The 14,518-nt window shown below is 31.9% G+C and overlaps 1 protein-coding gene across 1 annotated transcript in view; it reads left to right on the top strand.

Annotated features, from left to right (window-relative positions):
* Shaw (Shaker cognate w) overlaps window positions 1-14,518 on the top strand; it is a 455,944-nt gene that overhangs the window by 304,977 nt on the left and 136,449 nt on the right. The window lies entirely within an intron of this gene.

Below are 14,518 nucleotides of genomic sequence, written 5' to 3'. Positions count from 1 at the left end.
AAAACAATTTCAATAAAATTTTATGGATTTATTTTATTTAATATCATAAATAATTACCCCTCCAAAGGAAATTATAGGCAAAAGGGAGCCTCCATTATCTCGTTCCCTTTTCGACATATTTTATTAAAATCGCAATCAATTTTTGACCCTGACTAACTATTCTTTTCGGCAAGTTCAAATGAAATGATATCATATATTACGGAACGATTTATAATGTATTAAATAATCAAAGCCCTAAAACAACGTTTATCGGTTTTAATCTATAGTGATAATAACTAATATTTTGAATAATTTGGGTACTTCTGATAACCGGCCGCCGTCCGTTTCTCAGACATATGCAAAATTATTTAATGCAATAGTGTTAGGAGGTTCTAACTCTTGCCTATAAATTATTGTGGATGTATTATTAACTGTAGTTTGTATTCAGAGACACTATAAAGTTAAAATAAATTATATTTGATAACATTTTTGTTCAAGTATTTTATTTAGATTAGAATTTCCTTGTATATCAAAGCCAAACTGAACTAAAACTCAGTGTTGATGCGGCAACTAACTCATCGCATTGTCAGGTCGGTCGAAATATTATTTTCGAATTCATATATCGATTATGTGTCTACAGAAATTAATAAAAGCGAACAGAGATGTATGAAGATACGACATAAGGGGGTATTGGGTTTGGATTTTATTCCTATTTTCTAAGCTTAACCCTTAAAGAAAGTAAATTTAAATAATAAATTTTGAAAATTTAAATTATTTTCGGAGGTGTAGCTGTTTTAGTGACACGGACATGATATCTCAAGTTTTTTTAGATTGATTTGCTTGACACTTGGTGTGAGCCTTCTTTATGTATTCTTCTATCATATCAAAGTAAAGATCACAAAAACCACGCAATTTCGCTAAACTACCTACGTTGATGTGAAATGTTATGAGGGAATTTTTGCATGGAATCAATTAATAGAACTAAAAGTCCAACCTGAACTTGACCTGAACTACATGTATATCACTATTCAGATGTATCTTGTATATTTAGTGGATCCACTTCAGATGATACATGCATTTTGTTAGGAACCTCCTAACAAAATTAGCGCTATTCCTCGGAACATTTTGTAATATGAGAGCGACTTGTTTTACAATATAATATTGAATTAATTTCTAAATATTTTTATGATTTTGTAGCGACCTTGAAGCATGTAGAATTTTACGTTTATCTGGAAGATTATTGAAGGGTACATTCGACCATTCATTATCTGACCACCGTTCAGTTTAGACGTGCCACTATCGACTGTCCAAGTCTCGTCTACAGGTAAACCCAGCGCCGATTCTTTTATCACTTGTATTTTTCAGATTTTATTTTATATCGTCAATAAATAACGGTCACATAATGTAAACATCACTATTTCATTTCGTTTTATATCCATTTACCGAGCCACATCATTTACCTTAAATTTTTATTTGTCGAAATTTTCATTGATGAACTTAATTTTTTAGCAAAAGCATCGAGAAGCATAAAAATCGCTGTACAACAGAGGTAATGAGTCACATATGTATTGATATAAGCTCAAATCCAAATAGCAATCAACTATAGGGGCCTTCCGAGATAATCCGACCCAACAAAAATGGTTATTGAAGAAGCACATCAAAGTAAAGGGCTACAGGATTCTTTGGCATTACCAGTTACGTAGTGGAAGTGGAATTATAGTAATGTCATATTGTGACTGACATACTACCATTGTTCCTCAAGTCTTCAAAGAAATTCGGAAAATACCGAAAAAGGGGAAAATCATTTTCTGATAAATTTTGCTAAATCATGGTTGTTAAGGTTGAGTGGTAATCCCAATCCTAATTGTTATAACAATAGCTACTTACTTTAGATCTTTTTGAATATCTTTAAAAATATTTGTCTCGATGAAAAACATATCAAATTGTACTGTATAAGCTATTTTTAGGAATAAAGGATGATATTCTTATGCCGCAGCTAGAATTCAATTCATTGCTGCATTTTAAGGAATTATAATTTTATTAAGTTATATTGCTTATTATGTTAAAGTGTGAAGTGATGCCTGGAACTCCTTAAAATTGTTATTGGAAAAAATTAGCTCATACTCTTCAATTTGGATTTTAAAACTGTCGACACCATGTGTGAAACCTATACTATGTTTTAAACTTATAAGGAGTGTATTAGTGGCAAAACATTCATCATAGGCCAAAGTTTGTGTCTGAAATCTTAGATCTGAACTTAATATTGCTAAGTAGATGCGAACAATACGAATAGATGGAGCTCCACCATGTAGTGATCGTTACAACACTTCAAGCAACTACAAATACACCCACCCTAGATTCCAAGCTAGACAACTCTAGGTTGTACTATGCGGTATCAGGGTATTAAAGGCCACGACTTACCATCTTGAATAAAAACAAAATAGATATATCAAACTATATTTTCTGTTTCGATGTAAATTCCTTCTACGAAATAGTAGTGAGTTTTCGAAAGAAAAAAATTAATACACACAACAAATAGACATTTCCTAATATAATAATAACAGAGCAAAAGAGCTAACTCAAAATGTTATATTACTAAAATTTTGTTTCCACAATATTTTCAATATAAGATCGTAAATGTATTTGATATTTGACATTAACTAAAATAATAAATATCCGTATATTAAAACATTAAAATGTATGCAAACTATCTCAAGAACTAACACTCTCTAATACTTCTTAAATTACATTTAATTAAATCTAATTTCCATTAACTTTTAATAATTAACAAATAACAAAATTTATTATTAATAACTACTACTACTACGCACAGTATTATCAGAGAGATAATTTTCAGAACTGCAACAATTTCAGAGCATCAAATATCAGTAAACATGAGCTTTTGTTATAAGTATACATGGTCATACTTTTATGTTATAAACATTATAAGTTTTGAATAATAATTGAAGTAGTACATGTTTCTATATTAAAACAAAGAATATATGAGTAAACCAATTTTGAAATTAATGTTTAATTTCAGCATGTATATTAAATAATAAAGAAAATAATTGGGTAATTTATTTTTTACTTTTTAGAAATGTACATTAAAAGAATTTATTTACAATGAGTAAATTAATATTAGTTTCATTTTAAATCCTGCATATTTTCATTATATCAGTTATGTGTTGATATAGCCCTTACATTTTATTCATATTTCCTAACATATATTACAAAAGAATAAATACACCAGGATGATTAAAAGAATAATTTATTTACCTTAAATTCTTTACCTAGATTGCATTGTTCTTTGCTAATTTATTTCACTTTTCAATCAAAGAGTTTTTTTTCACAGCTGTATATACTTTCCCATAAAGCGGTCATGTTAATTTGTTTTCTCTGCAATAGATGTATAATATAACTTTACATGACCTACTATTCTTAATCGTTTTTTATCCAAACTTGCTATAACTCTTTAATAATTTAAACAAATCTGGAGTAACCGAAAGTAACACAAGGCCGTTTAAATTTATCTAATTTCTTCTAATAATATTTTAATAACTCTATTTCAGTTTTAATATAATTTAACAAACAAAGATTCACTTAATTTTAACGAATACTCTCCTTTATTTTATTTTATAAACTTAAGAAATTAAACTTTATTCCCTGTCCCTGATGTGACATCTGTACCAGGGTGCTTGATTTGGGCGGTTTTCGTTTTATTGGAATGTAACGCATATTAGTAAAAATATTAAACCTAAAAATTCTTCCTCGATATAAGCTTTAACAGTGCCAAATTTCAAGCCTCCATGTGCTTCCGTTTTGTTCAAAAAGGGAGGCAAAATTTTCGTTAAGCCTATTAATAAATTAATTAATATATGATGAATGAACATGAACAATGAATTTAATACATGCAATATACACAGCCTGTAATCAACAGATATACTATTTAAAACCATACTACTTAGAGTTATCTATTTTAAATTTATCTTGAGCTGCGGGCAAAAAAAACGGTGATAAACAAAGACAGCTTTCATTGTTTTGCTCTTTTCGGCTTTATCAGAATCTGATAAGAAGTAATCAAGTCGAGTAAGAAATAAAGGGGGCATCGTCGTAGTGAAAAAAGGATCGTCGCACGATGGGAAGTGCGCAAATTGATCGTGTTGTTTATCCGGCTAACGAAAATGTTTTCTTGTCTTCTAGATAAGAAGTGGAGGAAGTGTAGTTAGATCCATTCAAAACATGCTTTAGCGAAATTAGATTGTTCGCGTGTCAGGCTATCGCAAATATAATAAAAAAATCCCTTTCGTTTGGGGGAATATGTAATTTATAGAGTCTCAGTTAGTTTTTTCCTGCCTTTTTTATAAACTGAAATCCTTTACTGAAAAGTTCCCCATCTAAGTGAGTAAAAATTCAGATTATTCAATATTAATAATTTGGAAATATATTTCCGTGACTTTTTTTTGATGATGTTTTAGGGTAAATTGATATGGCTCGTTGAATGGAGGTAAAACGAAATGAAAAAGTGGTGTTTACATTATATGACCGTTATTTATTGAAGTAATATAAAAATGTAAAAATACAAATGATAAAACGGATGGCAGCGGTGTTATCTGGTGAAGAGGCTTGGGCAGTCGATGGTGGCACGTCTAAACCAAACGATGGTCGAGTACTGAACGAATGGAAATACCCTTCAATAATATCCCAGATAAACGTCTCGGGGTTGCCAGCTATTCGTTATCGGGTTCCAGTTGGCGCTGCTGGCACCCCGCCCGTGTTCAACATCTGGGATTATATTTCTGGGTATTTTGTAGACCATTATACCACGATGTAAAATTCGACATGCCTCAAGGTCGCTACAATGTGTTAATGAAATCATGTCGAATCGATCGGTACAAACAACGTTCAAAAGAAACAATGTTTGGTGAATGTGTTTTGTTTGATGTTTTCGCGTAGATTTCCATCGATTTAGCATTATATTATAACAAAATTATTGATTTTTTTCACGTAAAACCCTTGAGTTTTAATTGCTTCAATTCACTTTTAATTTCTTAGCAGTTCAGTTCCAACCTTCGTAGGGTGAAGACGTATTTTCAATACGGTCCAAGCTATAAAAAGATACCTTTCTTTAAAAAAAAACAGTATTTTATTACGGTTATTTAAGTGAGTGTTAAAAACGCACAACAGATGCGGATATCCGTCTCTCAGTGGACCTAAAGTGTAGTGAATACATGTTTACGTGACCAGACAAAAGGACTGCATCTCATTTTTATTAGTGTTTTAAAATTATTTCATCTTATTTTACAACAGTCCTTTTGAAATTCATTTATGGTATTTTTGTCAAAAACTAGTGCTAAAATAACGTAAGTGAAAAATGAAGTGCGTGAAATAAACAATGTATTTATTTTATTTTTTTATCTTCTGGAAGTAAATTAAATAAAATATTAAAAATTAAAAAATGGCAAACCATAGCGATTCAATCAAATCACCAGCACACTTTGATATAAGATTAGAACAAACAGCAATAACGCAAACTCCACCATCAGAATGGACTACAGTCATTAACAAAAAACGATTGAGAAGTTCAGAAGAAGAAATCGCGAGGAAACAAACAAGAATCAGTGACTATTGGTTACAGAAACCGATAGAGACAAAAAACAGTTTTAGCAACCTGTCGGAAGAAATTGAAGAGAACATACAACCAAGCCCTGAAAAAGTTGTTCCAAAACCACCACCAATAACAGTCTATAAGGTAGGAATAATAAAAAACATCCATGACCTATTGAAAACCATTACTACGAACTACACAATTAAAACAGTGAGCTATGAAACAATTAAAATCCAATTGTTCGAAGCGGATCACTTTAAAGTTCTTGTAAAAGAATTAGATGAAAGAAACACCCAATACCATACATTCAGGCCAAAATCCGAGAGAACATTTAAATTCGTATTAAAAGGATTACATCACGGGACGGACTTTAACACCATCAAGGTAGCACTAGCTGAAAAACGTCACGAGGTCGTAAATATTCACAATATACGACATCACACGACAAAAAAACCTCTGCCTATGTTTTATATAGATATAAAACCTAATGGAAATAATAAAGCGGTGTATGAAATCACCAAATTGGAAAATAATATTATTAAATGCGAACCACCACATATAAAAAGATTTATACCACAATGCACAAGGTGTCAAGCGCACGGGCACACAAAGACTTACTGTCGCAAATCATATAGATGCGTAAAATGTGCAGGAGAACATAAGACAGGAGATTGTACTCGTAAAGTTCGCGATGAAAAAGTAAAATGTGTTAACTGTAATGGAAATCATCCAGCGAACTACAAGGGTTGCGCAGTTCACAAGCAACTACAGCAGAAACTCTATCCTGCCTTAAGGGAAAAAAGGCATCAACAAAAACAATCCACTACTACCAATCTACCACTACCAACCAGAATAAGTCAACCAGACATAACTTATGCCCAAATAGTTGAAAATGGTTCAGCACTAAAACGAGAGACAATATCTCAACCTACTGAAACTAGCAACATCTCAAGACTAGAAAATATGATGGCCAAACTAATGGATCAAATGAGTACGATGCTTGGTCTACTCACAACCGTCGTAAGCAAACTTGCCTAATGCCTGAAACCAATAGCTACAAAATCGCCGTCTGGAATGCCAATGGGCTCCAACAACACGCCAGGGAACTAAAACTGTTCGTAATTGAACAAAATATTGACGTTATGATGGTTTCCGAAACACACATTACGGACAAAAATTATTTGAAAGTTCCTAAATATAAGCTTTATTATACAAATCACCCTGATGGTAAAGCACATGGAGGTACAGCCATAATAATTCGAGATGATATAAGGCATTTCGAAAAAGAAAAATTCCGCAAAGACTACCTGCAAGCCACCAGTATAACTATAGAGGAAGCCCAAGGACCATTAACAATTTCTGCGATTTATTGCCCACCCAAACATAACAACAAGGCCGAACAATTTCAAGAATTCTTCAGTACGCTAGGTAATAGATTTATAGCAGGAGGAGATTATAATGCAAAACATTTAATTTGGGGTTCAAGAATAATAACCTCAAAAGGTAGAGAACTGCTCAAAGCCATAAGGATAGATAACCTACAACATATCTCTACTGGTGAACCAACATATTGGCCTTCAGACAGAAATAAAAAACCAGATACAATAGATTTCTGTATTACAAAAAATATTGATCCAAAAAAGTGTCAGGCGTAATCATGTTTCGACCTGTCTTCTGATCATTCACCAATAATAGTAACATTTTCTTCAAAAATTACCATCAAAGATAAACCCCCTTCTCTGTGCAATAATAGAACTTACTGGCCCTCATTTAGAGAAAACTTAGACCAAAATATCTCTCTAAACTTACCGTTACAAACTGAAATGGATATAGAAATAGCAGCAATAAATCTTACAAAAAATATACAGGAGGCAGCATATTCCGCGACTCCCAACAGTGAAACATTTCCAAGAAAATATACACATATATCATGTACAATACAGAAAAAGATAGCAGAAAAAAGAACGTTACGACGAAATTGGCAACAGCAAAGGACTGAAGAGAATAAAAGAAAATTTAATAGGACCATAAAAGAGCTGAGAGATCTAATCCAAATTGAACAAAACCAAGGCATTCAAGAATACCTAGAAAACTTGACATCAACTGAAGCTACAGACTATTCGTTGTGGAAAGCAACAAAAAAAGCTTAGGAGATCCCAGCAGCATAACCCACCTATTAAAACAAGCGAAAATAACTGGGCGAGAAGCAATAAAGAGAAGGCCGACATTTTCTCAAAACACTTAAAAAATGTTTTTAAACCTTTCCAGTCTCAGCTACATAAAGATGACGAAAATAAAATTACTAGTTTTCTAGATTCGCCATTTCAAATGGATTTACCGCACGAGAAATTAACGGTCAAAAAAGTTAAACATACAATAATGAGAGAGATTAATATTAAAAAAGCTCCTGGTTATGACTTAATTACTGGCAAAATTTTAAAAGAACTATCAGAAAAGGCTATAAAACTATTAACATATATATTTAATGCTATGCTACGAATTAATTACTTCCCTAGTATCTGGAAAGTAGCTAAAATATTAATGATACTTAAACCAGGAAAAATACCAGAAGATGTGACCTCCTACCGACCTATAAGTTTATTACCAATAATCTCGAAAGTTTTCGAGAAATTATACATAAAAAAACTAAACTATATAATAGAAAAAAGAAAAATTATTCCAGAACATCAGTTTGGCTTCCGCAATAAGCATGGGACTATAGAACAAGTGCATAGACTTGTAAACCAAATAAACGCTGACCTAAATGCCAAAAGATATTGTTCGGCTGCTTTCCTAGACATATCTCAGGCTTTTGACAAAGTATGGCATACGGGCTTGCAGGTTAAACTAAAGAAACTTCTCCCTCATCCGGACTATCAGCTACTAAAATCGTATCTCACTGACAGACATTTTATTGTAAATCAAGGCGATGAACATACCGAATTAAATCCCATATATTCAGGAGTTCCGCAAGGTAGTGTACTGGGTCCAGTACTGTATCTTCTGTATACGGCTGATCTGCCCACCACAAAAATAACTACTGTGGCAACATATGCAGACGATACAGCAACCTTAGCATCCCATGAAGATCCAGTCACAGCATCAATAAACCTACAAACCCTCCTGGAGCAAATACAATTATGGTTGAAGACATGGCGCATTAAAGCCAATGAATCAAAATCCACGCATATAACGTTTACCCTGCGTAGAAGAACATGTCCACCAATGAATATCAATCATCGTCAACTCCCCCAAGCAGAGCATGTTAAATATCTTGGTATGCATTTAGATCGACGCCTAACCTGGAAGAAGCACATACTCTCTAAACGGAAACAACTGGGACTAAAATTATATCAAATGTATTGGCTCATTGGGCGCAAATCCAAGTTATCATTAGATAACAAGGTATTGCTGTATGAGTCTATACTCAAGCCCATTTGGACATATGGAATTCAACTATGGGGTACCGCTAGCAAATCTAATATATCCATCATTCAACGGTTCCAAAATAAGGTGTTGCGTGCCATTGTTGATGCTCCGTACTATATTTCAAATAAAGTGATACAACGCGATATTCCTCTAGAACCTATAACGAGTGTAATTCAACGTGTTTGTGTGAAGTACTTCGAAAGAGTGTCAGTGCATCCCAATGTACTCGCTAATCAGCTAAATATGCGACGTGATAGTGAAGTGCGTAGACTAAAACGTTTAACACCACCTGATCTGATTACTGGACATATGCAGAGTTTAGAATAAGCATTAGAATAAGACTAATTAATTAAGATAATATTTTATATAGAAGATTGCTTAATGAAGTGATTTTCTACATGCCATGTGTATATAATATATAATATAAACAGAAGGAATACTTATTGCCAATAGGGCAGATTGTGGACTCACCAAGAGTAATAAAAAAAAATTTCTTAGCACTTTCATTTCCCCATATTCGAACGTTTTTGATAAAGCTGATAATTAGTTAATACTTTTAATCGATTTGGGATGTCCATTAATGTTATATTACAGCATAACGAAAGCAGAAACGGTATATTGCTACACTGAGACATTGTTTAATATAATAGTCGTCAACATACTGTTAGCCTTGATCGCATACTGATTATTTCATCGAACTTGAACACAGTCCTTTCTTTTTTTATCAAGAAACTTTATCAATGGTTTGTTTGATACTTGAATATATCTTCGGAATCATTAAATTATTAATAATATGTCGAGTCACCATTTACCATTAAATCAGCTACATTTATTCGGGGAATAAATCCGTAGAGTATCTGAGTGGTTTAACGGAATGTTATCCAATGGTTTTACCTAAATATCTGTCTATTGATTCAATGATGCTTTAGATGAAAATCCACAGTCTCTCTCAGTTCTAAATCTCCCCATGACGGTTGATTTTCGTTGAAATTTGTCGACTGTGCTGACTATGGAAGGTGTTTGATCGATTATTATTGTCTTGGAAAATAGCAGTATTGTATAAATATGCTAGTCGTAGCGAGACAGTGGTCCGGACAGTGATATGAATGAAAATACAAGATAAATACCAAATAAGGCGTAAAATAGAGATTATATTTAATTGAGGAATAATAAAAAAATAATCATCACTAATAAATAAAAGAAGAGATCAAAATAAATGATATAACAACTAATTGCTCAATAAATGGCAAAATAAATTATGCAAATAAACCTGCGACGTCTTAATGTCGAGGTGGTCGGGTGGTAATTCAGCAAACATAATAAAATCGTACTTGAGCAACCATTTTTCTGTTTAGGTCTGGACGTTAGACGAGATAAGCCGCTTAGAATTATAGGTTTCGTTTACCTTAGAATACGATTTAATCGATATTATCGATAAATAAGGCAGTTCATCTTTACATATACTTTTTTGGCGATTGCTTTCTTACCCTAACGCAGCTTACTGAAGTTTGGACAAAAGCGTTACCTTTAGGCTGTGGTGAATTGAAGTTTTTCAACGTCCCCTAACCATGATCTATAATATTCCATTTAGTAATTATCTATCGCTAATATTAATCATACAGCCATCGTAGTTCAGCTTGCAAAATCGGAGGCAAAAACATAGACTGAAGTTGCTGTCATCGCAGCTAACCTACTGGAATGTAAGCAGAAATTATAGCTCAGGGTGTATGGGGACGCCAAAACTTGAGAAACCATTCGAACATTATCAAATGGAGAAGAACATCAAATACAGAATGAGAAGGAAGATATCATCTGTACTTAGGAATAACATTACTATCATTATAAGCTGTCCGTTATTATTAACAGGTAATGACCACATATATTCGTTTAACTTGTGTATACTATATAAAATTAAATATAATTGTTATTTTCAGCAAAATCTAATATTGATTTTGACATAAGCGATATGTTGATACAATTTTATAATAATTTCGTTGATATTTATGGGTCTGATCTATAGGCTGATTCGTTTATATATTCGGACGTATCAGACATTTCTTTTTAACTAGAATAAAATAAATAGCAAAAACACTGTCTCAATTTAAAATGAATTTACAAATTGCCATGGGCAATACACTCGACACCATGTTGACATGAGTTCACTGTTATTTTGGATGGATATAGCATATAATTTTGATCATTAGGATTACGTACGGTTATTATATGGCGATACGGCATTTATATGTACTTATCTTTAATTCACTTTAAAAGTACATTTATTAGTGAATATACAATATTTAGAAACAGGAGCATAAACCTTTCGGTATACCCCTAAACAAATATAACGAATGTGGTCATATGAAACTCGAACCGTAAGAGCTCCCTAAACATAAAGGATAGGAAAGCGAAATTCAATCGTAAATTTCACTTTGCGTCAACGAAAGTTGCGGCGAAGAAACAAAATTAACTTTTAGGGTACGTCACGGTTAGCCACAAGCCGGTTAATCAGGTGATTAACGATCTCTCACTTACATTAACTTTATTAGGCGCCTCACACGTAATATATTACTAGTGGTTCAAGATAATAACGAGGCGACCTAATGTTACTTTAATTTTCCCGATGATGAAGCAGTCTCCATGGATTATTCGACCATTTAACCCTGGCTAAGTACACACAAAAAATATATAGGTATGTTAGAGTGATAGCGCCACTACACACTTAAATTTAATTATATTTCGGTTATTAAATATGTATATAACATCAGCTAAAAAGTGCTTAGTCTGACTTATATACATTACGAAATGTGTAAGGTTTCAAAGGAAAACATTTACATTATTTGAAAACTATTTTATAGTGCGGATAAAAGTGGCATTTTTATAAAATCGAATATATAAGCCATACTGCCGACTTAATCCTATTCTAATATTGCTAATAAAAGCCTTTGACTAGACATTTTACTCTTGACTTCTATCAGTCTAATAATGTGAACCGACACCAATGGATACCAGAAATTCAAAAGTTCCATTCCAGTCAATTAGTTCCATTAGGCGCATTCATTTGAGACTCCAGTAAAATTATTTTGGTATATGTTTATTTCCCTAAAATATGAAAAACGTAATATAAACAAAGTTTTATAAACATCTTCCATTTTAAAAATTAAAAAGAGAAAATAGAACAATATGTAATTATTTTTCATCATATAAAGTGTCTATATAAATAGTATAGTAGAGTATTTCAATATATATTGAAGAGTATAATATATAAGTATATTAAAATATAAGTTGTTTAAAATTTTATAAACATTGTTTATTTTAAAAGGAAAAAGAGAAAATACAACAATATGTAAAGTAACAAATATAATTTATTTATTAATATATAAAAACACAATAATCTATTTACCTTTAAAATCTCTCAACTCATAATATATCTTGCACTGCACTAAAAATACCTTCATTTTTCGTCATCGAATCTCTTCGATATTCAAAATCAACATAGAAACCCCTCCCAATTCATTCAATAAACGCAGGGCATGCAATTGAAATCGATATTAGTTACGCTTGTGTAGCATGTGTAGAATACAGGTCTATATTCTCTATATTGCCTTAACCTTTCATATTGTCCTTCAATTATTTTTATTAACGTGTAATGTTCTATTCTTAAAGTAGGGTAGGTACCCACAAACTAAGATTGTGCCTTATGTAACACACATCCTCTATTTTGTCCTTGTTTAGCCATACTTCAACACTTGTAGTGTTAATTTTATGTTTTGTACCTGTGCAATTAATTGGCCTTCCAGTCATATTTATTTCTAATAAAAGTTTCGCAGGGTTAACTATACCTAAAATATAATTAATTTGATACAGAATTGAATCCAATTTGCAAAACTAAAATAAAAATTTAATGGTAACGCACATCGAATATTCTCATATACATGTTTAATGAATTTGGATTAAAAGTGTTATAATAATAGCTTCTTGACAATATTTGCAAATCGATGATTTATTCATTCCTGCCTACCATTTATGATCAAAATATGAACAATACAAGGACAAATAAACTAAAAAAAGTTTTTTAAACATTAGAGTTTCATTTTAATATTATTGGTATTCTCTTCCTTATCATTAGTTATATATAAAAGAACCCCGGAAAATACTTCACAAGACGACCAAAAAAAAATTGCGAACCTAAAACCTTCCCCCCAATCTTGCCTGAATTTTAGCGCATGGTCTTGCACACGGACCGAAGGTTTGCCTGTTCGGAAATCTCCGAGTTTGAGCCGAGTTTTCTTCCGAGAGTTTGAGAATCAAAAAGTTTACGTTACGTTAACCAACGCCAATCATTGAGATATGAAGAATATGATGAAGTAGCATCACCTCAAACCGGCTTCGGTAGGAGATTTCTCCAAATCAAACAAGAGTAACGAACTTCGAATATGAAATATTCAACATCCCTATAGACCGAATAATTCAATAATATCATATGGAAAACATTCTATATGATCTATATTATATAGAGAAATGTCGAAGCCGTCAAATTTAACTGTTATCTTTAGTTGTTCAACAGTTATTTGCATTGATACATCGTATTTTCACCAATTGAGATTGCTGATCAAAATACATCCGGATATGCTTAATATTTTAATGTTTATTTTCAATTTAGAAAAAATTTATAATAATTAAAATTATTTTTTTTATGAAACAAAAGCAAATTTTAATCTAATTCGTCGATATTAAATTTCCAAAGAGGCTATGATAAAATGAGAACAAAAATTAAAATAAAATTGCGAAATAATGAGACCGAGATATCATTTATTCATGGTTGGGATATTTACGTTAAATTAATGTTTATTCGGAGCTCTCCAGTGAGAATCATTGACCCAGTTTATCCCCACTCACTCCAATTATTCAAAAGGTGAAATTTCCATTTTCTTAGACAAGATTAAATCATCACGATGATAACAATGAAATTAAGCTAATTTCAAGTTGTAATTGGTGAAAAAGATGACAGACAACTTAATACTGAATAATTGTGGGCGATCTTACTAAAGATTAAATAAAGTTTCTTATAGTCTCTAGGAGGGAGACAAGAATATATTAATTATTAAGTAAATTATTAAGTATACTGTTAAATTTCAGAAAACTTTTCATTATTAATAACTGTTCCTTATATTAAGAAATAAAATAAATAAAAATAATAAATTAAGAAAATAAATTATATTTTAAATACCCGATGTGTCGAATATTAACGAGTGATGAAAAATGTATCTATATCGAAAATCCCAAGCAAAAAACCATGGCTATCACCTGGCGATGCCAGTCCATAACCTACAAAGTCAAATCACATTCGTCGCAATTTCATAATCTGTGGCGGAAATGACCAGATTAGTGTCATATATTATGAACTGAGAAATAGTGCTGATTGCTACAGAAAGCAAATGATCAATTAAAATCGTACATTGATCAAAAATGTACACAATATATTGATAAATGAATATTGACAATAGG

The sequence above is a fragment of the Rhynchophorus ferrugineus genome, unplaced genomic scaffold, assembly GCF_030347505.1.
Source record: "Rhynchophorus ferrugineus isolate W39M unplaced genomic scaffold, kcgeb_rfMv2 rfM1, whole genome shotgun sequence".
NCBI classification, from domain to species: Eukaryota; Metazoa; Arthropoda; class Insecta; order Coleoptera; family Curculionidae; genus Rhynchophorus; species Rhynchophorus ferrugineus.
The sequence above is the reverse complement of the archived record's forward strand: the minus strand, read 5'-3'. Positions and strand labels throughout refer to the sequence as shown.